The 24,533-nt window shown below is 46.7% G+C and overlaps 1 protein-coding gene across 16 annotated transcripts in view; it reads right to left on the bottom strand.

Moving 5' to 3' along the window:
• The window catches only part of LOC106021825, a 207,112-nt gene that overhangs the window by 52,702 nt on the left and 129,877 nt on the right, over positions 1–24,533 (bottom strand). For 11 of the 16 annotated variants that reach the window (XR_005870536.1, XR_005870535.1, XR_005870520.1 and 8 more), the window contains exons 3-4: positions 18,405–18,494; positions 7,677–7,793 (exon numbers count right to left, since the gene is read on the bottom strand). The exons of 1 other annotated variant lie outside the window; for it this stretch is intronic. The gene's annotated coding sequence lies outside the window, so the exon portion shown is untranslated. Of the gene's footprint in view, positions 1–7,676; positions 7,794–14,874; positions 14,920–18,233; positions 18,495–24,533 lie in introns of those variants that run through there. 4 more of the 16 variants (XR_005870529.1, XR_005870522.1, XR_005870519.1 and 1 more) reach the window with 4 other exon arrangements.

Genomic DNA, 24,533 nt, shown 5'->3' with positions numbered 1-24,533 from the left:
CATGACATGTGTTCATGTGTAAGTGGAAGCCAGAGGTTACAAACAAGAGTTTTCCTCAGTCACTTTCCATCGTATGTATGTATTTGCATAGTCTCTCTCTCTCTCTCTCTCTCTCTCTCTCTCTCTCTCTCTCTCTCTCTCTCTCTCATTGAATCTAGAGTTCATTGATACGATTAGATTGGCTGGCCAGCGAGCCTCAAAAGGTCTTCTGTCTACAAGTCCCAAACATTAGTTCCTCATGCATTTCTCTAAGCCAGCCATCTCCCAACCCCCTCGTTACTTCGAAGTGGCTGGGAAGGCCACCCCCACCCTCATTTGAGGTCTCCGTTCAGTCATTATCAGCACCACCCACAACCAGACACGGCCAGGCTACTTCACAGAAGCCAAAGAACTTATCAGAAATAACTACTTGATTTGACAGTAAGAACAGATGTGAAGAGAGGGCATTTCACAAAAGCCTCCACTTCCCCGCTCCAAATTAGTCAGCTTCTAGCAACAACTGGGGATATCACAAAACATTGACTCTCTTGGGCAACTCCAAAGTGCCTGTCTAGAATGTGATTCTAGACTGTGAACTCACTCAACCAAGAGCTTTTGTTTTCCTTCAAACCATGCCCTCCCTATGTAGCTCTGGCTGTCCTGGAACTCACTATGTAGACTGGTCTTGAACTCACCTGCCTCTGTCTTCCAAGTGCTGGGGTTAAAGGCAGGTACCACAGGCCCAGCTTTTGATCAAGAACTCTAAAATATTGCTTGAAGAAGACAACATCCCAGATCCTGTGGATGTCTGTGTACCCTGATCGTTTAGACGGTGCAATGGGTCTGGAGAGGTGTAGTTGAGAAAGACACGGTTTTTCTCCTCGGAAACACAATTTGGTGTTGATTTCAGGATCAGACACATTTCTGAGGGCCCCAGGAACCACTGAGTCCCCACTGGTCACTGACTCAACTCTCGGTGCAGCTATGCCAGCCAGCCTGTCTTCAGTCACATCTCTGCATTTCCCAGAAGACTATTAAAGAGTACAAGGGACTGCTCAGTGGTAGGACTCCCAGTGTTTAACAGAGTTTCAAGATGTGTGAAACTTACACTGAATTGAGTCAAATGAGTGAATGAATCATACTGGTAAGACAAAAAACGGAAAAGAGGAAAAAAAAAAAAAAAAGAAACCACCTAACTCCAAGGTAATGTTTAAGTGGGTAGGTGAGTAATTATGGAACCCTCGATACAGGCCAGCAAGGTGCAACCCTGACCTAAAGCTTTACAATAACCTTGTAATTATAAGGCAATGGTTATCTGCATTTCATAACAAAGGGGGTCAAAGAAGTGGTCTACCATCTTGACCTTAAGTAGAATGAGCTATAGTGAACAGAGCAGACAAAACCCTTTTGAAAATGGACTCTGCTTCTCCTATGGGTAGGAGACTCAGTGAACTAGATGTTAGGCAGGGTGACTGTCACCAGGCTCCCCTCACACCTCTCTGGCCAAGCTGTAGTGTGTGGCCCAGAACAGTCAATCAATGGCAATACTTTGTAAAAACCACAGGTGGAAAGCAAGGCCCCTCCTCCAGAGGAAGCACATTACTACTTTCTAAAAGGTAGCCAGCTCCTCTCTAAATGCCAGGAGCCGGCTTGCAGCTGCATTGAGAAGAGCCTCTGATGGCCCTGTGGCCCTGGAAACGCGCCATCAAAGTCACCCGTGACTCTTGTGTAGAAAAGGTAACGTGGAATGAGGGCAACCTTTGTCAGATGACTCACCACTCAAGTGCAGGGGGCGTTGTCAAGTTCAGTTTGTAAAACAGAAACCGAGTGGACACACTGGCTGCTACGCCGCTGACCAGCTGGGCTGCGAGTCTTGGAAGAGGTCCACTGAGTGTAGGACTAGCACGAACTTAGAGTAGGATGAAATGTGGGGAGCCCTCCACATTCCGAGAGCGGCAATATATCAGAGGAATGGCTTCCCAACACTGGACCTCACTGGCCACTGGGATCATGCTGGCTTTCAATAAAATTTATTTGGGTGTGAAGACAAATGTTTGTAATCCAAGCACTTAGGGAAAGGGGGAGAGGGCTGAAGAGATGACTCAGTGGTTAAAAGCACTGACTGTTCTTCCAGAGGACCTGGGTTCAATTCCCACCACCCAAATGGCAGCTCACAACTGTCTGTAACTCCAAGATCTGCTACCCTCACACAGACGTACATGCAGACAAAACAATGCACATAGAATAAAAATGAATTATTAAAACAGAACAGCTTTTCTGAGAGATAAAAAAATAACAATAGCCAATAATCATATTAAAGTGTTCAATCTAACAAAAATAGACAAATACCAAAGGGAAAAGGGGGATTGGGTATTTAATGTCAGAGCTGCCCTGTCTCAGAAAAAAAAATGCCTAAATGACTCTCTGTAGAAGTCTTGAGACAGGAACACTGCAGTCACACACAGGAGGCGAGGTGAGCAGGAAGCCCAGGGACACCGCCACTGGCTTCAGTTTGTGCTTTGGGAATTAGCTCAGATCTACTGTCCCTTCCCTTTGTGTTCCTGTACTAGTCAACACTTAGAAAGTGACCCTTGCTGCCCAGCCTTGTAAATACTGGAAATTTTTGCTGTTTTTTAAAACAGTGGACTTTCCAAAACCGTGTCTTAATGCACTGTGGCTCTTATTTGCATCCACTTTGAACGTCAGAGCTCTGCAGCAGCATGCTCACCAGGCTAATACACGTATTTTTTTTTTTAGATTTTTTATTGTAGTTGTTTTTAATGTGCGTTGTTGCCTTCCGTGAATTTATGTATGTGTAAAGGTATGAGATCTTGGAGTCACAGACAGTTGTGAGCTGCCATGTGGGTGCTGGGAATTGAAATTGGATCCTTTGGAAGAGCAGCACAGCCAGTGCTCTTGACCACTGAGCCAACTCTCCAGCCCCTAACACACGTATTTTTAAATCCACAGAGAAACAACATCCTATCTTCATCATGACACACTTCACTGTCCCTGCACTGGTCATGTCAAGGACTGAAGACTGGATGGCAATTTGCCCAACAACCTGTGAATCTGCACTGCTCACATTCACGCAACGCATCCGTGAAGCCTGGCAGGAGCACTTGATTTACCAAGTACTCAGAGATCCCTTAGTGTGTTTCCCAAGGTCTCCCATTGCACAGTCATTTTCTCCAAAATAAATTCGGAAAAAAAGTCACAGAGCTCTAGGGAGAGGTCCATCTAACAACTGATGTGTTCTTATTGACTTCAAAACTGCCGTTCCCTCACTGTTTCTCCTACAGGGGCAGCTGAACTGGGGGTGGGGGAGGGTGCTGAAGAAGGAGCAATAAACATCGCACCTGTGTAGGACATACGGCAGTAGACCCTTTATGGAGTCCGTATATTGAAAGATAGAGATGCTTTGCTGTGTGGAGCTAGAATAACTTTTAATCAATCATAAAATCTCTGAACATCTTGTCAGCTCTTTGACTAAACTTAAGGGACCAAGGTTAGTTTTTGTTGAAAAGTTGGCTCGCCCGATTCTTCCCTTACCTCTGGTTTCCCAAATGTGTTTCTGCTACCGAATTAAGTGGATATCTAATATTTCATGCTTTTAACATGGATAGTAACATTCCCGTAGGTCATGACGTAGTGGGAATGGGCACTGATGCTGGTTCAAACATCTATTTGGGAAATATACGCATAATTTTGTGGGATAATTTGTTTCAACTTCCAAAAGTCTACTGGGAGAGCTTATAAACACCCAAGTGAACACTTCTTTGCAAAGAGAGACAGCCATCTTTCCTTCTGGTTCCTAATCAGGTTGACTGGGAACTCTTAGGTGCCAGCCCTCAGCAAGGCTCACACCAAAGGATTACTGGGAGGTGATGACACGGTGAATGACATGTCCCCAGCACAATGTGTGCTTGATGAAGACTCTCATGGATTCCTCAGCTACCATTATAGCCACCTGAACAGTTGCTGCTCACAGTCTCATCCAATGAGATACCAAAAGGCAAGACCCAATAGCAAAAATGAGCTCACGTCTCAGTACTAAAGGGATGATAGCCAAGCTGGAATGCTACAAGGAGTGGCAGAGAATATTCTAGAGAGAACGGACCCTAAAGGGGGTCAAAGGGTCTTTCAGAGCTAACTCGATGAGCATCCAGGGCCTGTGGCTCACCCTGGTCTTCGTCAATTTCATCATCACACAGTAGCAGGACGCTACAGTGGTCAGCATCTACAACAGCTCAAGGCATGTAGAAGCCTCATTCCAGAGACACTGCTTTCCACTCCCACACACCTCTCCTTTGTCAAAGCTACCTGGTCTGTAAGATGAGTCCACCTAGAGGAAATAACTCAGTGACTGCAAGGCAAAGGTGGTATAGTCATTGCACACTCCCTGAAGAGAGCTTCAAGTTCAAGGTCACCTTGAGCTACACATAGGGTTCTAGGTGAGCCAGAGCTACCAGCAAGACCTCGTCTCACACACAGAAGGAAAACAATGTTGCGGAAACTGCGGTCTGGTGGTCATTAAAACATCCTGAGAGCTTCAAGCTGGTCAGATGGCTCAGCGGTAAAAGGGCTTGGTGCACAGCCTGAGTTCAATCCCCACATTTAAAAAGCTGCAAGCAGTGACCCTGGTCTGTAATTGAGGTCCAAGCACAGCCAAGCAAAGATGGAGGCAGAGTTGGGAGAATGAACTCCTGCCTGCCAGCTCAGTGGCAAAAAAACAGGAGAGACTCTGCCTTAAACACAGCATGGGAGGGAAGAACTCATGACCCCTCTGATCTCATGTCCTCTGACCTCCAATTGAACTGTGGGGCATGCATGTACCTGTCTGTACACACACACACACACACACACACACACACACACACACACACACACACACACACACACACAGAGTAAGTACTTAAGAACATAGTAACTCTTTTAATCCGAAAAGGAACTACTGCAATTCTAACCTGTATACTCTGGGGAGTCTGAAATGATCCCGAGTTAGAAACAAAGTGTGGAAAGTCTAACAATTGCCAAGCATCTGAGAAACATACAAGGAGCTGGCATCACTGAACCATCAGGGACTGATGCCCACTACCTTCGTGTAAAACCACCCACAGAAGGATCGGATGGGAGAAAACAGCTAACAGAACGAAAAGACAGGAGCATCCCTCCAGCAAGTGCGTTTGCATAGTAAGTATATACAGGAAAACATGCATAGGGGAAGAGCTGGGCACAGAGGCATCAGAGTGGGGCACACGAACATGCCATGTACACACATGTAACCAGGTGCTGATGAGTCTCCAAGTACTAGCACCTGCTTATTTTTAAAAGTTCCAGAAAGGAAAGGCTTCCATTGCCTCATGCCTCCCAATCATATTTCCCAGAAATGTGTGTTAAGAGAAAACACACGCTTTTCTTAGAATTTCTACATGTGTAGGTAAGCATGAATGTGTACTATATGGGCCTATCTTGTTTTTGTTTTTAAAAAATAGACCAATTCAGGATAATTCGTGCAACAGTTAGTCTTTTTTCATTAATTGATGAATACATTTACCCTCAAACAGACAGATCTTACTGTTGTATAATTTTCATTTAATTTCTATTTGCAATGATATCATACTTATAAAATAAGTACAGAAAAGTCCTGTATAGCCTCAGACTTTCCCAAATATTGCTATCTTACTTATTATTACAGCACAATTATTAAATTTTATCTGGACCCTAACAATGGTGGTACAAACCTTTAATCCCAGCATCCAGGAAGCAGAGGAAGTTTGAATTTGAGCATGGTCTAAAGAGCAAGTTCTAGGACAGCCAAGGCTATACAGAGAAGGCCTTTCTCAAAGAAACCAAACCAAGGGGGTTGGAGAGGTGGCTCAATGGTTAAGACCACTGACTGTTGCTCTCCAGGAGAACCTGTATTCAATTACCAGCACCCACATGGCAGCTTACAACTGTCTAACTCCAGTTCCAGAGGACCCAACACCCATGGCAAAACACCATAAAATTATGCACATAAAATTAAAAAGTAAATAAATTAATTAAAATAAAAAACAAGCCAAAATAAATAATATAAATATATGTGGAAGTTAGTTCTATTGACTAAGAATCTTCATTTAAATCCACCAATAATGACTTTTCCAATACAGAATCTGACCTAAGTCATAAACTGTATGAAACTGAGAAGTCTCCTAGTCTTTTATTGGGTGGGTGGGGGAGGGGTTGTTTGTTGTTTTGTGGTTTTATTATTCAGCAGTTTTGAGACAGTGTTATGCAATGTAACCTTGGCTAGTCTATGTAGCCCAAGTTGACCTTGAACTTATGAACTCATGGCAATTTCCCAGGCTTGGCCTTCCAGATAGTGGGATTTCGGGCATGTGCCATCATGTTGGTTCCTTAGTTACCCTCCTGTGTGTGAGAGGAGAATGTGCATGTTTGTGCAGGAACAGGGGTGTGTGTGTGGAGATGATCAAATGGCAAACCTAGTCTTCATACATAAGGTGCCTCTCCTCCTTTTGTTTGAGATAAGGCCTCTCATTGGCTTATGCATTCTCCAGGAAATCTAGACAAGCTGGAAAATCCCAGGGATCCCCAATGCACCTCCTGCCAACTCTAGGATTCCGGACTTCTACCACCACGTCCAACATTTTTACGTGGGTTATGGGACTTGAACTCAAAGTCCTCGTGCATATGAGAAAGGCACTTCACTGCCTGAACTGTTTCCCACCCTCCTTAGTCCCTCTCTTCACTATGAAGCTGTTCTTCAGGCATTCTTTTGTAGAATGTCTCTCAAGTTGGGTTTGTCTGGTAATCATTTCATACTTAGTTCAGGGAGGGCAAAAATACCACAGATTCCAGGCATGGGGCAGGCAGGGCACAATGTAAGCTTGGACCGAAATGTAAAAGAGAGCTCAAAACATTGGTGACATGTCAAAACAAGCTACAGAACCCAACTTTAAGGGCATACTAATGACCAAATTTAGGAAAACCTGGGTAACAATGTAGTTTTACTCGTGGATTATAACAATTTAGCAAGAACCTACAAGTCCATATCCAATAGATAGGTGGCATTTTTAATGGAAAATGAAGTTGTGCCTTGCAGTGGACTCCTATCTAGCAAATGCAGAAGCCACAATAAGAGGAGAAACCCCGTTGGCAAACAGCATAGTGATAACTGACTCACAAGAATTCTCGATGACACTAAAATCAGTTGAGGGGAAAGAAGGGTGACGAGAAATAAGAAACCTGCATGGTTCTGAAGTGCCTCCCAGCGAGACAGCTAAATTCAGAAGAATGAACATTTTACAGAAGAGAAACCTGGCACATCCCACTTAACCAAGCACCAGGACAGACACATAACTCCTGTGCCTCCTGGATGGATACACTGAGGAGGCCGTAGCATCGTTTGCTCTATAGAAACTGCTGAGCACTTGGTCCTGGCCAGACAAGCTGTCCTCGGGGTTCTGTGACACAGTAGAACAACAGCACCACCAACAAAAGAGTGGAAACAACTTCCACCCCCATCTCCAGAGAGTGGACTTCTACAAGTGTGACTAAGGGCCCCCAGGGTCTGTACACACTGTGACCTTGGGGACGTCACACCGACCTTCTTTTCACAGAAGAAGAGAGGTGGGTCCGGGTCCAGGCCCGAGCCTTGTCAATGGCGTGTGGGAGTTCCCACATCCCCGACTCACCGTGTGCTCTGCCGGAAGACTGAAGACTGGAGGAGGGAAACCAGATCAGCATCGTGAACGGCAGGCAGGAGCAGAGGGTACAGCGGGAACCGGGTGATCTGGGAGCATCCCGGGTTTCTGGACGTGGAGAGATACCTGGGTTAACACCATGAAGCTGCAGGCAGAAGCAATGAAAGATGCAGAAGAGACCAGCTGGGGAAGACAGGACTGGACCATCATTGGATGCGGTTTCTTTCCTCTCCCCTCCCTCTCCCCCTCCCCCTCTCCCTCTCTGTTTTCTTTTTTTCCGGTTGACCTCAAACTCACAGAGATCCACCTGCTTCTACCTCTGCCTCCTGAGTGCTGGGATTAAAGGCATGTGCCACCACCGCCCAGACATTGGATGCTATCTCTAAGGGTGGCTATTTGGGGATGACTCAAGACCTTGAACTTGAACGGAGCTCTACCTGACATCATTTCAGTCCACCAATCACAGCTCCTTACTAATGACAGCTAACGAATTCCGTGCTTCCTGTCACTTGAGGTGCATCTCACCACTGGGAGAAAGGAGGCTTCATCTTGCTAGGTAGCAACATGAGAACTGAGTAGGTAAGGAGGCAAAATGGCTCACGGGGTAACATGCTTGCTGTGCAAGCCTAATGACCCAAGCTCAATCTCCTAGAACCATGGGAAGGAGAAAATTGACTTGACCAAGTTGTTCCCTGACTGCTACAGCTATTGTGCGGCATTTGCACAGACAGACACATACAATAATAATAATAATAATAATAATAATAATAATAATAATAATAATAATAATAATTGTTAAGAGAAGCTTTTTCCTTGAGAAGGAGCCGTTCCGCCCGCCTGGTTCCAGATCCGCATCAGTCCCAAATAAACACACAGGAGGCTATATTAATTATGAAGCTGTTGGCCTTGCTTATTTCTTACTGGCTAGCTCTGACTTAAGTAATTACCCCATAATTGTTAATCTAAGTATGTCTCTTACCGGAGAGGTTTCCGGGCTTCCTACCCCAATGGCGTTACATCTCGAGCTCTCTTGTGTTTCTCCTACCCAGAGTCCTCCTGGACTCCTAGTCCCTCCTATCTAGATTCCCTATTGGCCAGACAGTACTTTATTGACAAATGCACAGGCAAATAACAGGACTTCCCCAACAAATAATAATAATGATAATAATAATAAATTTAATTATATTTTAAAAACATTAAAAGAGAGGAAGTGCCTTGATCAAGATTACACTGATAGCTAGCAGAATACTGCAGAATTACTGTGGGGAGAAGTCCACGGTCCGGCCCAAGCCTCTCCCTCTGGGCAGGACTGTTATCACCCTAAAGGCACACGGGCCTTCCCTCAGTGGAAACTGGTGAGGGGGGTACCAACCATTGCCTGAATGAAAAGCCTGAGACTTTGCTCAAAGCTTGCTACCAAGGAGGTCTGAGCTTAAGGTGAATTCTACGTCTGTGTGGCTTGAGGTCCCAGCTCCTGGGGACCCTGCTGTGTGCTGATAAATTCCTCGTTTAAGGCCTATCGTCCTATGAGCAATAAGCAGATGGGGCAGACAAAGGAAAGACAGCTGGGGAAGGGGAACCAGGGCTGTCACCAGCACCAAAGCATGTAGCACAGCTAGCACATTGACAGTGCTCACCGCCTGTGGCAGACAAGACTGCTGCATACAGAGACCTACTCTGCAGACATATTACAGACAAGACCTGCTACACACACAGACCTGCTATACCTGAAGTCCTACAATGCACGCAGACCTACTGCACAGAAGCCTACTATGTATACATACCTGCTACATACAGACAATTACTATAGACACAGACATCTGGAATTAACTGAAATCCAAGCATCTGGGCATACTTAGCAGGGATTTTTCTTGATTGGAACATTTGAAGTCTGAAGAGCTATCCTAAGTCAGGGCCACACCTTTCTGGTGGCAGCCTACATAAGAGGACAGGGAAAAGGGAAACTTGCTTTCTACCTGCCTGCCCTCATGGCCACTAGCAATTTCATATATCTGTACCGGAGGCATTCCTTCACTGATTTTACAGCATGCATCTTTGGGATTTCAATATCTGCTGAAGATAGCTGAGACATAAAGCTGGTCTATCTAACCAAACAACTACTGGGTTCTTGGAGTTTCTGTCGGGAGACAGCCATTGTTGGACAATGGGACCACAGCCTGCCAGTCACTCTAATAAATCCCTTTTAGTATATATTCATCCTATCAGTTCTGTTCCGCTAGAGATGATGCTCCCCCTCCACGAGACCATGTATTAGAGAAGAGCTACCCATGGAGGTTAGGCAGAGGACGTGAAGTTGCATTGACAGGGGTCTGATCTCATGGGGTTAGTGTCCCTATGAGACAAGGCATGGAATGGGGCTGGTGAGATGGTGCTCTGGGTGAAGGAGCTTGCAGCCTAGCCTGAGGGCCTGAGTTCCATCCCAGGAATCCCCAAGGTGGTCGGAAACAACTAAGTCTGACAAGTTGTGCTCTGACCACCATACATGATCTCATACACGTTCGCACACAAGCACGCATGTAAAACAAATGAGCATTTCTTTTTTGCAGGAGAGTGAGAAACACCAGATATGCCCCTTCCCCTTGAACTTCTCAGTATCTCTAACTGAGAAAATGTCATGCTGAAGCCATCCAGGAAAGGACTTTTGTCGTGGCAATGAGCAAGCACCAAGGCATCGCCATGAACCAGACTAGGGCCCAGGTTGCTCTCTGCTTTAAGATTTCCTCTTCTCTCACAGTCCCCAAATCTATGCAGGTATCTACTCTTAACTACACATATGTGCGGTTGTTTAAATAAGAATGTCCCTCATAGGCTCATATATGTGAATGCTTAGTCATTTGAGAAAGGTTAGAAAGAACAATTAGGAGGCCATATTGGAGAAAGTGTGTCCCTGGGGGTAGACGTGGAGGCTTCAAATGCCCATGCCAGATCCAGTCTTGCTCTCTTTCTGATCAGGATGCAGAACTCTCAGCTACTTCTCCAGCGTCAAGTCTCTTTGCAATGCTGGCATGTTCCTCATCATAATGATAACAGACTAAGCCTCTGAAACTGTAAGGAGGTCCCCTATTAAATACTGTCTTTTATAAGAAAGCCTTGGTCATGGTGTCTCTTCAAAGCAATGGAACAGTGGCTAAGATGATATGATTGTCGATATCATTGCAAATATAAAGCCAAAGATACTTTATTTAAAAAAATAAACAAAACAGAGTATGTGTGTTCTTTCTTCTCCCAAAGGGATGTGTTGAGACAAGATGTCAGATAGCCCAGGCTAGCCATAAACTCACCATGTAAAAATTAAGAGGCTAGCCTTGAACTTCTGATCTTTCTGTCCCTGTGTCCCAAGACACAGTGTGTACCACTCCCAGGGAGCGTTTTCTTCTCACACCCTATTGTGCCTTTGGTACTTACAAATGTTACTTGGAAATGGGTCTTTGCAGACATGATAAGTAAGAAGACATGTCTGAGATACAGATGGAAAGCTGATCCCTAAAAAGAGAGGTGTAGCTGGGCGTAGCCATGCACGCCTTTAATCCCAGCACTCGGGAGGCAGAGACAGGCAGATCTCTGTGAGTTCAGGACCAGCCTGGTCTACGAGAGCTAGTTCCAGGGCAGCCTCCAAAGCCACAGAGAAACCCTGTCTTGAAAAACCAAGAGAGAGAGAGAGAGAGAGAGAGAGAGAGAGAGAGAGAGAGAGAGAGAGAGAGAGAGAGAGAGAGAAAGAAAGAGAGAGAGGGGGGCATAGAAGAAATAGGAGAGTAGGCCATGTGAGCACAGTTAGAGACACCTGTCTGCAAGCTGAAGAATGCCCAGAGTGCCCAACAGCCACCAGAAGCACACAGAAAAGGGTGGGTTCTTCCCATGGAACATAAGGACATTTCCATGCCAGACTTGTTACCTTCACATCTATGGGAACACATCCCAGAGGACTTGAGCAATCTAGCTTGTTTCGGGTTTATTAAGTATCCCCAGAAAACTAACACAGTCTCTGTGCTGGGCTAGTGTGTTGTCAGCCTGACACAAGTTAGAGTCATTTGGGATGATGGAATCTCGATTGAGAAAAATGCTTCTAGTATGTTGGACAAGATCGTCGGGTATTTTCTTGGTTGATGACTGATGTGGCAGGGCCCAGCTCCCTGTGAGGAGTGCCACCCTTGGGCTGTGGGTCCCATGTGCTATAAAAAAGCAGGCCGCAAAAGCCACAGGGAGCAAGCCAGTCAGTTAGCATGGTCTCTCCATGGCCTCTGTATCAGTTCCTGCCTCCAGGTTCCTGCCATGACTTTCTCTAGAGATGGCTACAAAGCTAGAAACTGAAATAAACCCTTATTTAATTTATTAATTAAATAAAATTTATTTTATTTAATTAAATAAATAATCAAACAAATAAACCCGCTGAGATACTCCCCCCCCCAATGAGTTTCCACACTTCATTGAATAAGAAAGGCTGAGGGTACAAAGCCATGCAGGCAAAATTTAGCGCATGGACAAATTCCAGTTTTGCATACAGCTGGCCATCAATTTGACCATGTCGAAGAAGAGACCTGAATCATGACATGGACTGTAGTAAGTGAAATTATTTGAGCTTTCAGGTGACAAGAAGTTTTGTTGACATGCCTGGTTAGGAAGGAGAGTACCCTCAAGGGTTAGTTCAAAGGAGGCTACCATGGGCTGAGTGTTTATGTCCTCATGAAACTCATCTGTTGATGCCCCCCCCAACCTTCAAGGTGATGGCACTTGGAGATGGGGCCTGTGAGAGGTGACAAAGTTATGAGAGTGGGGACCCCGTAACTACACACCAGAGAGCAGCCTCACCCCTCCCGCCGGGTGTGACTTGGAAGACAAGCTGGCCAGGAGCCAGAAAGCGGGCCCTGGCCACACGCTAATGCTATGAGCACTGTCCGGTATCCAGAACCACCAGCAAGCAGCTCCTGCTGCTCAGCAGCCTCACAGCTGACAGCGCTTTATTATATCTAGCAGGCCAAGGGCACTAAGACAGGAGCGCTGGAGAAAAGAGGAAGCAGAACCAAGCAAAACCTTCCTGCTCCATAAATATTGGAACGTGAACGGGGAACAGGAAGTTCTTGTGTCTGGTGGGGGACTCGTGTGGTTCTAAGGAGTCACAGGAAGTGTATCAGTCAGCCCGTTGCAGGCCCTTCAGCAACAGGGCCTCTGCACAGAGGAAACCCCCTCAAGAAACACCTGCCCTACCCTTCTCCCCAAGCCGACCTCATTTCCCCTGTCACCATTGCCCTCGGTCTATTTTGACAATGCTATTTCCACCCTGTGCCCTCCCATACCCTGCAGACACAAGGAGCCCTGCCGGCCCTGGGGACCGACCACTGTAGAGGAAAACCCAAAGTCTTGCCACCGGGCGCAGGAGGCTATGAAAATGGGACTGTCTGCGCCCCGCCCTCCAAATCTGTGGGCTAGAGCACTATAGGCTGCAGCTGGGAAACAGGGCTTCCTGGCACAGGCTGCAGAGGGAGTGGGTGTTTCAGGGGAAGTGGGGAATGTACGGAGCTGTGGGGGCTAGAGGTCAGCGATGAGGGGAACGATACTTTGAGTCTCCAAATGACCCACTAGAATACAGATTCCGGCGCAAGCGACTAAAAGAAATGAGAGACTGGAGCTATAGATAGACATCGGGCCTCATCGAGGCAGGGTTCACAGGACTGTCTTACAATGACAGGAAAGGACAAGAATTGAACATGGGTAAGAAGAGAAATGGAGGGATGAGAGGAAGGGTAAGAGTTAAAGCAAGTAAGCCTCCTCAGAATGGGAGGCAGAGTAGTAGTAGCAGAACCGGGGACCCCAGGGTAGGGCATCGTGTCTAACAGGAGTGGGATGAAACTTGGCGCCGTCTGTGAGCCCCCCACCCCCATAAAGCTGGGGGCATCCTGCCTAACACGAGTGGGATGAAGCTTGGTGCAATACGGGACACAGAGGCCTTGTGGACCAGAAGCATCTGTTACCGAGAAAGTGCTGCCAGGGGAAACGTACTACAGCAGCGAGGCAGCGAGGGACGAGGCAAGGGCAGCTTCCCGTGTCTGGCCACTTGGATAACAGTCCTTCACAGCCACGGTCATTTGCTTCCGTTGAGCCACCGTAAGGAACATCCACAGGTACGATAGCCAAAACATTCCTGAGTGAGTCATCAGGCATAGGCAGCGCAAGGATGCCTGTGATGAGGGCTTTGACGAGGTGACACAAAAAAGTGCTTGGGACATCAAAAATAATGTGCCTGAGCTAGTCTTACTATTAAGACAATGTCCCTAGTATTGTCTCCATTGCCATCAATAGCGACTAGTTCCACAGGCTCCTCCTCCTCCTCCAGCACCACTACCTCAGCAGGGAGAGCATCTCATCAGTGGATCCAACGCCATTCAGTGGGGCTCCTGGCATCTAGTGTGCCTCGGGGAAGAGACTGAGTGACTGATAACACACACACACACACACACACACACACACACACACACACACACATTTTAAGGAATGACCAAAGCTCTGGATGAATTTCCATCACATTGAGATCACATGTTGAAAGTTGAGGTGTCCGATGGGTCACAAAGACTAAGACCACAGCCAAAGTTCCCTCTCTATAGTCCCCACAGTCTGATGCTGTGATACACAGCAGGGCTGGTTAAATACGGGGTCAACATCTGAGTGAAGATGAGACAAATAGTGTCAATCAGTAGGAGCTCCATGTTGGGTAAACATCAAAGCAGGGTCATAACCAGATAAGGACAATATCTCGTAATGATTCTACTTGGTCCTCTTGCTTCAAGACATGAGTTTGCAGAGGGGCAACTCTGTGTCCACCACTGTCTAAGGGCCCTCACCCTGCAGCCTGCTATGGTTATCTGCCAGCTAACCAGGATAGTTAGATACATTGTATCTACTCAGTGTGTCAGTTTGGCTGGGCCTGAGGACACACAGTTGGATACATTGTATCTATCCAATGGGTCAATTTGGCTGGGCCAGGGAGATACTAGGACAATCTGTTAAGTGAAAAGGGAAAGCCTTCCCGCCAGCCTGGTTCCAGAGCCGCATCAGTCCCAAACAAACACACAGGAGGCTATATTAATTATGAAGCTGTTGGCCTTGCTTGTTTCTTACTGGCTAGCTCCGACTTAAGTATTTATCCCATAATTGTAAATCTAAGTATTTCTCTTACCGGAGAAGTTTCCGGGTTTCCTACCCCATGGCAGTTACATCTTGACTTCCTGTGTTTCTCCTACCCAGAGTCCTCCTTGACTCCTAGTCCCACCTATCTTGCTTCCCTATTGGCCAACAGCGCTTTATTGACATATACACAGGACTTCCCCCATCAGTTAAGGGCATTTCTAACCCGGTTGTTGGTGGTGTTTCCAGACAAGCAGGGAAGAAGAGGAGAGCAGTGGGTGGCTTGCACCAGTGTGGGTGGACATCATCCCGCCCACTGAGGATCAGAACTCAATGGCAACTAGAAAGACGAATAAGCAGGCAGGTAGAGTGAGTTGAATCCTATTTTTGCCTGTGTGCTGGAACTGAGACAATGTATAACTCCATCCCTCTATGCATGTCACCACCTTCCCTAGTCTCCAGATATACACTGTAGACCATAGAAACTTCACAACCTCCATGACGTAAATCAATGCTTAAAGAAAAACAAATCCTTCTCCATATAGACACAGATAAAGAGATACAGATTCATCTTCACCATCCTCTCCATATAGACACAGATACAGAGATAAAAATTCATCTTCACCATCCTTTCCACATAGACACAGATACAGAGATACAGATTTATCTTCACCATCTGCTGGTTCTATTTCTCCGGAGAATCCCGACTAATACACCTGGCATATTTCAATGATAGCTATAACAGCTCATGCACTGTTAGCATCTCAACCTGTCACAAGGAGGGTGAGCAGGATAAGGAGCGAAATGGAACATCCTGTCATCATCACAAAAGGTACTAATGGACAGTATAAGAGCTGAGGCTCTGCTCTCAAGGGAAGTCACACAAGTCCCACGCCCAGCTCTCTATATGATCTGATCACTTCCCACAAAAGCACCGTAGAGAGAGAAAGCTATTTATCTCCAGAAGAAACTGAACTGGGGGATCGGGGGAAGAAGAGGGGGGAGGAGAAGTGAGGGGATAGGAAGCTGAAGGAGAAGGCAGGGGACAGGTAGAGCACCAGACAGGTCCCAGCAGGTTTGAGGGCTAGATTCAGAAACCCTGTGATCTCCTGCGAAAGCTACCACTGGTAGCTTTCATGCATCGCAATCTCCCCCAGACTCCAGCCTCTTCTTTCGGAAAATGCCAGCCAAGCTCTTGGGAATTCCCTGGGTACAGGAACAGCAGCTCTTCCTCCAGCACTGCAGGCAGCCTCACAGTGGCATCTCGGTAAACACAGAGCAATAAAAAGCAAAGGCTTGTGCAGTAAAAGAAAGCAGACGGGAAGGAAAAAAAACTTTATGAACTGTGAAGTCCTAAGCAGATGCCGAGGCTTGCTTTGCCTCTGGAAGCAGGCAGGGTAGCCCTTGTTTGGAAAGGGGAGACTTTGGTATAATCTTCACTTTGAAGGCCCAAGTCAGCATTCTGAATATCAGTCAACCAAAGAGTCCTGGAGCATGTCCTTGTCCTTTGCCTGTGCTGATGCCAAAGGGTCAGGTTAGTGAGAGAAGACCTAGAGCCTTCCGCAACATGTGTATTAACCTGGGAGAAGAGCAGATGGCCAAGAAAAACGAGCCCTGCTTCTACAAGGCAAATCTCCTTGCCTGTATACTAATGGGTCCTGCAAATGCCACAGTCTTTAACTTCGGTAATAATTCCTGTTTTAGTTATAGCCGGGGGATGCATGTTCCTCTGTGTGCCCAGCTGACACTCACAAATGCTCTTGTCTTTAGGGGCAGGACCAGCTGGTGCCCCCACCTCTACAGAATCTACAGTGATGGCCATCAATGAGGAAAGCATGTGACCAGGCATAATCAGAGACGAACGTCATCAGAAGAGATAAAGTTAGGCCCGGTTTGTTTTTTCCCCGTCTCTTTATTTGCCCTCATGATTTGATATTCATTGAACTCTGCCGTTAGTACTAAAAATACACTCCAGGTCAAATGCAATGCACCAAAACCTCAGTATGAAACCACAAGAAATAGCAATAGACAAATGGCCCGGTACTGGGGATGGCTTGAATAGACGTTGCTGTCAAGGGTAGAGCGCACGAGGGCCAGGAGTTCTTTTCACTGCTGTGAACATTGAATAAAGGAAACAACCCTTCCACGTGTACCATGTGGCTAACGAGGAGTGTTGGCTCACGTCTCTAGACAGGAAGGCAGAAGCCCACAGCTGTCCTATCACCGTAGCCAAAGGGAAGTCAGTGAAGGCATAGTAGGCAAGGAACTAGGAATAGTAGACAAGGAGAGAGACGCCAGGGGTGAGTGGTGGGAGACAAAAATGGCCAACAAGTATGTCATCTGTGTCTTTTGTCTATTCTTCATACAGCGCCTTAGCTCTGACAGTTTATTACTAACAAGGGATTCATTTCAGCTCATGGTTTGAGATGATAGACAGTGTAAGGCCAGATAACTACATCTAGTTAGCATCTAGAGAGTATGTGAGGGTTGGAAGGGGAACTGGTTGGTTTTGTGTCTACTTGACACAAGCTACAGTCATCAGAGGAAGGAGCCTCAGCTGAGGAAATGCCTCCATGAGATCCAGCTGTAAGGCATTCTCTCATTTAATTATCAATGGGGGAGAACGCAGCCCATGGTGGGTGCTGCCATTCCTGGGCTGCTGGTCCTGGGTTCTATAAGAACGCGACTGAGCAAGCCATGGGGAGTAAGCCAGTAAGATACTCCCCTCCATGGCCTCTGCCTCGGCTCCTTTGTCCAGGTTCTGGCCCTGTTTGAGTTCCTGTCCTGAGTTCCTTCAGTGATGAACAGCAATGCTGAAGTGTAAGCCTAATCAAATCTTTCCTCCCCAACTTGCTTTTTGGTTGTGGTGGTTTGTTGCTGTGATAGAGACCCTAACCCAGACTGAAGGGAAGCAAGTGCATCTGTAAGATGCACTTGTCAGTCATTAATTGTAAGTCATTAATTAAGAAAAACCCCTCTTCTGTTTCTGAGGCATTTCCTCTGCAATATCAGATGGCTCCCTAAGCTTGATTCCCTATTCTCTTTCATCCGATGCCCATAGCACCGGAGTAGGAAGAAACTCGTGAGATGCATAGTTCTACCAGATAACACTCAACGGAGCACAGACAAATAGGACGGGGAAACCTATGTGTGCAGAAAGTCTTGGACTTCACGTCTTACCCTCACCAGGATAGACACAGACTTAGTGAGACTCTGACACATGGCAGAGGTAGAGGAATAAAACACGGGTTGTGCTAGGCAAAAAGAAAGATCTCAGGTATGTTCTGATCTCATTACAGGACCGTTTCCCAGTGGTCACCCATGGCAAATCAACACAACGGATTCTCCCATGAGGCAGTGCTTTCCCCAGGTAGGAGCAGGGGGCGTGTGCTAAGCACTATGGTCAAGCAAATGGAAGAAAGGCTGAGAAAGAGAGCCAGGATATAGGCGAATGGGAAGTCAGCTTCCCGAGCACTCTGAATTGCCACAGGAAGACCTGTAAAGAACATTAAAACATGCCCAAGTGCTGCCACAGAGACTATGCATCTCAAAGTTCACTTTTGTTTGACAAGACTTGCTTACCGCAATTTTCCAAATCCCCAAAGCCTGCAGCTTCATTTTAGGAAGGGATGACTCTCAAATCCTTCTGGAATGCTTACTGGGTATGCTAGACTATGAAAGAAAAGGAAAGGGATATATCAGTACCAATGCTGGACAGATTTGGGAAGGAGATGTTTCATTCATTTAAAAAGTTAAAAAGCTAAGAGCTGGCACAATGGCTCGGTGGTAAAGACACTTGTCACCAAGCCAGACAGCTTGAGTTGAGTCAGATAACTAGCATGGTAGAATGAGACAGCTAACTCTACTGGGGTTATCCTCTGACTTCCATGCAAATGACCGAATACAGCAGAATAGCGGCAGGTTGATTAAGTAAATAAATAAAAAAAATTTTTAAAGAAAGGAAAGGAAAAGCTAGGCCGACTATGACAGAAAAAGCCTATACTCCTATTCTTGGGGGACAAAGTTAGAAGGACTTCTTTGAATTTGAAACTAGCCTTGGTCATATATTGTATCCAGCCAGTGACACACAGCAAGCTTCAGTCTGAAAAAAATAACCAAGTGAGAAGCAGAGGGGGGATAAAAAGCATTTATTGACCAATTCTTTTTTCTTTACTTTTTCATTTTTATTTGAGCAGATGCAAATACAGGTGTAGGCAGGCATATGTGGAAATCAGAAGACAACATACAGGACTCAGTCCTCTCCTTCCACGGAATAGGGGCCCTGGGTCTCAAGTACCTTTACCCACTGAGCCATTTTGTAGACCACCCCCCCTTTTAAAAAATGTAATTATCAGTGAGCAATTCTCAAGTGTCAAGCCTATGTTAGGCATTTTCCCCCCTGTTTTGATCTATTTATGCTCCCAAGTGTCAAGCCTATGTTAGGCATTTTCCCCCCTGTTTTGATCTATTTATGCTCCCAAGTGTCAAGCCTATGTTAGGCATTTTCCCCCCTGTTTTGATCTATTTATGCTCCTAAGTCACATAGGCAACAAGGCCATGGCTGATGGTTGTGTTTTTTTTTTTGTTTTTTTTTGTTTTTTGTTTTTTTTTTTTTTTCGAGACAGGGTTTCTCTGTGGCTTTGGAGGCTGTCCTGGAACTCGCTTGGTAGTCCAGGCTGGTCTCGAACTCACAGAGATCCGCCTGCCTCTGCCTCCCGAGTGCTGGGATTAAAGGCGTGCGCCACCAACGCCTGGCCTGATGGTTGGTCTTAATGATTGCCATGCCACCACCCATCAATCATGTTCCCCTCCCTACTGGAATTTTCATTCATCTGACTCCAAGAACTCTCGGCACTGAGGAATAAGAAACCTCTCTTCAGTCTGATAACAGCACTGTGCCCAGCGCCTAGCCCATTACGTATGAGTGGTGAGAGCCATGGAAGATGTATCAGATGAACTCACTCACTCTGTTAGCAAAGCACTCATTTCTAGCATCAGGAGATTTGTAGGCCGGCATCATGGGATTTGTAGATTAGCATCATGGGATTTGTAGGCATAGTGAATTATGTAGGCGATGACAACAAAAACTAGCTCTACTGCTGTGGGATAATCCTTCTGTACACTGTAAGTATGCATTGCTCTAGTTGTTAATAAGAAGCTGATTAGATTGATTGATAGCTGAGCAGGAAGAGATTGGGCGAGACACCTCATACAGACAGAATGCTGAAGGGGGACGGAGTCAGAGAAGTCACCAACAGATGCAGGGAGAGGCCAGATGAACATGTAGTTCCAAGCCACATGGGAGAACACAGATAAGAAATATGGGTTAATTTAACTATAAGAGTTAGCTAGTAACAAACCAGAGCTATTGGCCAAGCATTCATAAGTAATATTAAGTCTCAGTGTTGGTTATTTGGGAAATGGCTATGGGACTAGAAAACTCTGGCTACACTCTACACAGACTTATCCTCAATGATCACTGAAACAGCTACAGAAGGAGGCTAGAAGAAACAGTGTGGTGTGAACAATGAACCAGGCTTGGAGGTGCTAGGCCCTATGGGTCAAGGGAGAACTTTATTAGTTACCTACAAAGCCCCAAGTAGGCCCTGGTGTCTAGCCTGGTGACCTCAGACTTGTCTTCTCCTGCCCTTGCAGGGATAGTGACACTGCAGTGTGGTACCCAGAGAAAGTCGCATTGCACAATTCCATGTGCTATGGGGGACCCCTTCCCTGTAGAATGAACTCCGCCCTCCTTACAAACCACTCGGGACCTTGGCAGTCCGGACTCTAATAAACTAGGACTCACTTGACACTGACTCAGCATAAAAGATGCTGGCAAGTTCCGTGGGGAATGTGACCTTACACTAGGAGCAACTGGACAACTGTCCTTGCCACAGAGCTGGGAGCAGAGGCCACCGTGTGGAGCTTGTATTCCTCCTGATGCATTCCCCCTATCTCTTCCAGAGATACCTTATCCCTAATTTGCTCATCTGAGGTCCCCTGAGTGTCTGTCACGTTCCTCCCTTGAATGTGTTAGTACCACAGCCCCGCAAGGCTGAGTGAGTTCCCACCGCCACAGCAGAGCTGGTTTAGTTCAACCAGGGCTCAGAGTTCAGTTCCTGGCAGATGGGGGTGAATTCCCTTCCGCAGAAAGTCCTGATTGACTAGTGGTGGCCTCAGAACGATGCCCTCTTGTCCTCAGCACCTCTGCACTCGGCCGGCAGCCACCCACGCATCTCTGGCATCGATACCAGAAAAGTACTCTTAGGCTAGCCACACTACAGTCACTTTGTGACCCTAAAAGGGCAGGAGCATCGCTTCCTGGATGTTGGTGGGCTCTTATCAGACCATGCTGGAGACAACCCACCACTACCCCTTTAAGGCACGTCCTCCTTGGGAGCCTCATCGAGAACCTGAGCTCTCTGAGTCCTGCTGTCTCATTTCCAAGGAGTGTTCTCCATGTAAAATGAAGAGTTTGGGCAGAGTTCAAAGCACTTAGACATGCCAGGTATAATTGATGCTTCCTAAGCACATATTGGAGGCTTGATTAATTAGTCGACCCTAACAGGATGAAAACACCAAAGTTCTTCTTCTTATAGCACCACAGTTAGCTAGGGAGAAGGATCAGTGTGTGGCTTAAGGCCTGGTTTGCTCTTCCGTGGGATGGGGTAGGTGACAGCAATATGCAATGACAAGACCACACGAGGCACCGTTTGAAGGAGGCCACCAACATCAGATAGGTATGGCTGAGTTGCTGGTTTCTAGGTTGGCTCTCTGTTTCTTGGTAATAGGAGAGGGACAAGGACACACACACACACACAAATATAGCATACTAGTGTCTGCTGGGAAAAAAAACAAAAAACAAAATGAAGACCTCTTCCCAAGGCTGTCAAACTGATGAGTGTTTTCAATCAATGCTTGTAACCATGAACAAGGACCAATGGTCTATAAAAATTAAGGAACTAAAGTTTCTAAGTTTCTCCCAGGACCTTCAGGCAGAGTGTGGGGGAAAGTATGGAGTCCTGGGGGACTCAGAGCCTCAGGATACAGAGTAGGAAAGTCTCAATCTCCCCTTAACATACAGAACTTATAGAGTCACTTACCCCTACACCCCTATGGAGATGAGTTAGGAATAGCATGCACACAGGGTGACAGACTCCTTTGTCCACTTTGAGGGGACCTGCTCGGAAATCCTGCAGACAGCCCAACCAAAGAGAGGGATGGGGAGAGAGCCAGCATGTAGCAGGCACCGCTGCTCACTCTTGTGTCATATCTCTACCAACACTGTCCCCAAGAATAGGACATGAGCTTGCTCCCTGCCGTCTGACACGCCAAACAAGCCATGGGTTCACTAAAGTCCTTTTAGCATCACAGAAGATCAACTGCTGGGACCCAAAGTCTGTGTCCTACTTTCTGTGGCTAGGCACAAAGAAGGCTCAGTATCTGTGACAGACAGATCCCGGCCACCCAAGACCCTCAAGAGTTAAGAGGCAGAGGGGCAATTTGGTGACCACTCTTTTAGCCCTTCTTTTCTGGGATCTGCAGCAGAATTCAAAGTATGTGCTGGGTCCCTCATCTTCTACTCCTCATCACAAGCCCAAAGGCAGGGCCATGTCGTCTTTGCAGCAGAAGGGGAGGCACACATACTGGCTGAGTAACTTGAACACAGGTAGGCAGAACCTGGGTAAGGTAGCGGTCCACGGTTAAGGATGGAGACATGGACACATTCCATCACATCAGAGATGCACCAGGTCTCCCCCTCAGTAGTTGTGCTTATCATCTGGGGCAGCTGGCTGCTTGCTCAGCTTGTAGGGCCAACTGGCTGCACAGATGGTTGCCGTGGTAGCAATCTTATACACTTGGCAGGAAATAAGTGAGTCCGTTAGAAAATAGGTGACCACGGGTGGATTTCTGACCAGGAATCCATCCAAACACCACCGACCACTGCAAACAGATCAGCGGGGTAGACTGGGACACCTGTAGCAGCTGGGGAGAGCTAATAACTGGCTACTCCCCAGACAAGTTCCTGGGCACAGGCGTAATATTGGAAAGTATTTGCTCTCCCCAGAGAAAGTCCTGGAAAAGGTCGAATGCTGATAGTGACGGATGGTTCCAGGAGGGTTAGCCAATGCTGGCTCCCATCCTTGCTGAATTCTGTGAAGTCCAGCAGAGCTGAACATGAAAGCAACAGGTACAATCACAGGGCATCGGCCGCCAGGGTGGACATCAGAGCTTGGATTCTTACTGAAAACAACAAATGGATGGAGATGTTTGCTTTGTTTTAGATACATAAGACACAAAGAAATGAATGCATTATTGTGTGAACCTGCATTGAGCATGAATCAGTTATCAATCCCATGAAGCACTGGGCTTCTTCCGTGGACCACAGCTGCCACTCTTCCTGTTTTCAGGAGCTAGATGGTCTGAAGTTTACAGAGTTGTCCAATCTTTTGATATTGCAAGGTGATGTTGTCATCGACAAAAGTGATGGACTGCACTAACAGCTATCCTGAGACTCAAATGGCCTGCCGGCCACAAGTGGGCACACCTGGTTCCTAATGACTAAACTAGTATCCTGGATGGATAATACCACAGTTGATACTTTGATCACTGAGAGGTAAGTTCATATGTCCCTGATACCCCAGCATGGCTGAAGAAAAAAACATCCAGGAGAGTCAACCTCAAGAAATTCAACTCATACAGTGTGAGCACCTTACTACCACACAGGAACCTTGAGAGAATGGCAGGAACTCTTATCATTTCCACTTTGGGGCTCAAGAAGCAAAACACCAGAAGATACAGAAACAGCACCTCAGGTTCCACAGAAGGGAGGCTGGGAGGAGCAGAAGAAGGTACAACTTCTAGTAATTAGGATCTGGAAGACAGGACATCCTCAAAAGGGTCAGTGAGGACCACCGTGGTCCTGTGATGAAAGGGTATTTGCTTCAGGACCTCTGGTTTCCAAGACAACCTCCCTGAGCACGGGTCAGCGCAACGTCATGTGTGAAGCGTGGAGGAGGTGACAGGTGTAAACATGCTAGTAAGGTAGGCTCTCACCAGTGAAACTAAGGATGTGGTGGGGTGTGGGAGGAAGGAGGCTTCTGGAAGGTCTAGGGTGCCGGAAGATTTTTCCTGAGCCACTAGAACTATGTCGCATCACAGCCGTCCACCTCAGACTTTCCTTTTCATACCTACACTTGCATTCGCCTTTCCTTTACAAGCTCCTTTCTACCGTGAGGGTGTTAAATGATGAAGTCACCACCCAAGGTAGTTTCATTTCTCCAACCTCAAAACCTCCCTTCCTGCTAGCACGCTTGGGGCTTGTCACCCAGAACATCAAAGCCATTGCTTTTCCGATCACCTGGGTGACTTGTGCAGATTAAAAACAACCCACCCTAACTAGACATCAGCAACTTCCTGCTATGTCTGGGCAAAGGCAAGAGCTGGAAATGGGGCAGAGTGTACCCACAAACACTCCCCCAAGAGTCACAGGTCCTGAACGTCTCCATGCACTCCCCCCCCCCCCCAGCGCTCTTGCAATGGAAGGCAGTTGGACCAGGCTAGCTATTTCTGAGTCTCTTTCACATGGCAATGATCTCACATTCACTGTGTAGAATCTCTACCTACCGTACTGTAATGACAGCTCATTTACATACAGGAAAAGTAAGTCAAGCAGTCTCTCACACCCTAGGCTGTAGTTTTTGGTGACTC

This window comes from Mesocricetus auratus, unplaced genomic scaffold (genome assembly GCF_017639785.1).
Source record: "Mesocricetus auratus isolate SY011 unplaced genomic scaffold, BCM_Maur_2.0 Super-Scaffold_100023, whole genome shotgun sequence".
Lineage (NCBI taxonomy): Eukaryota > Metazoa > Chordata > Mammalia > Rodentia > Cricetidae > Mesocricetus > Mesocricetus auratus.
Note: the sequence above shows the minus strand (reverse complement) of the source record. Positions and strands in the feature narration are given on the sequence as shown.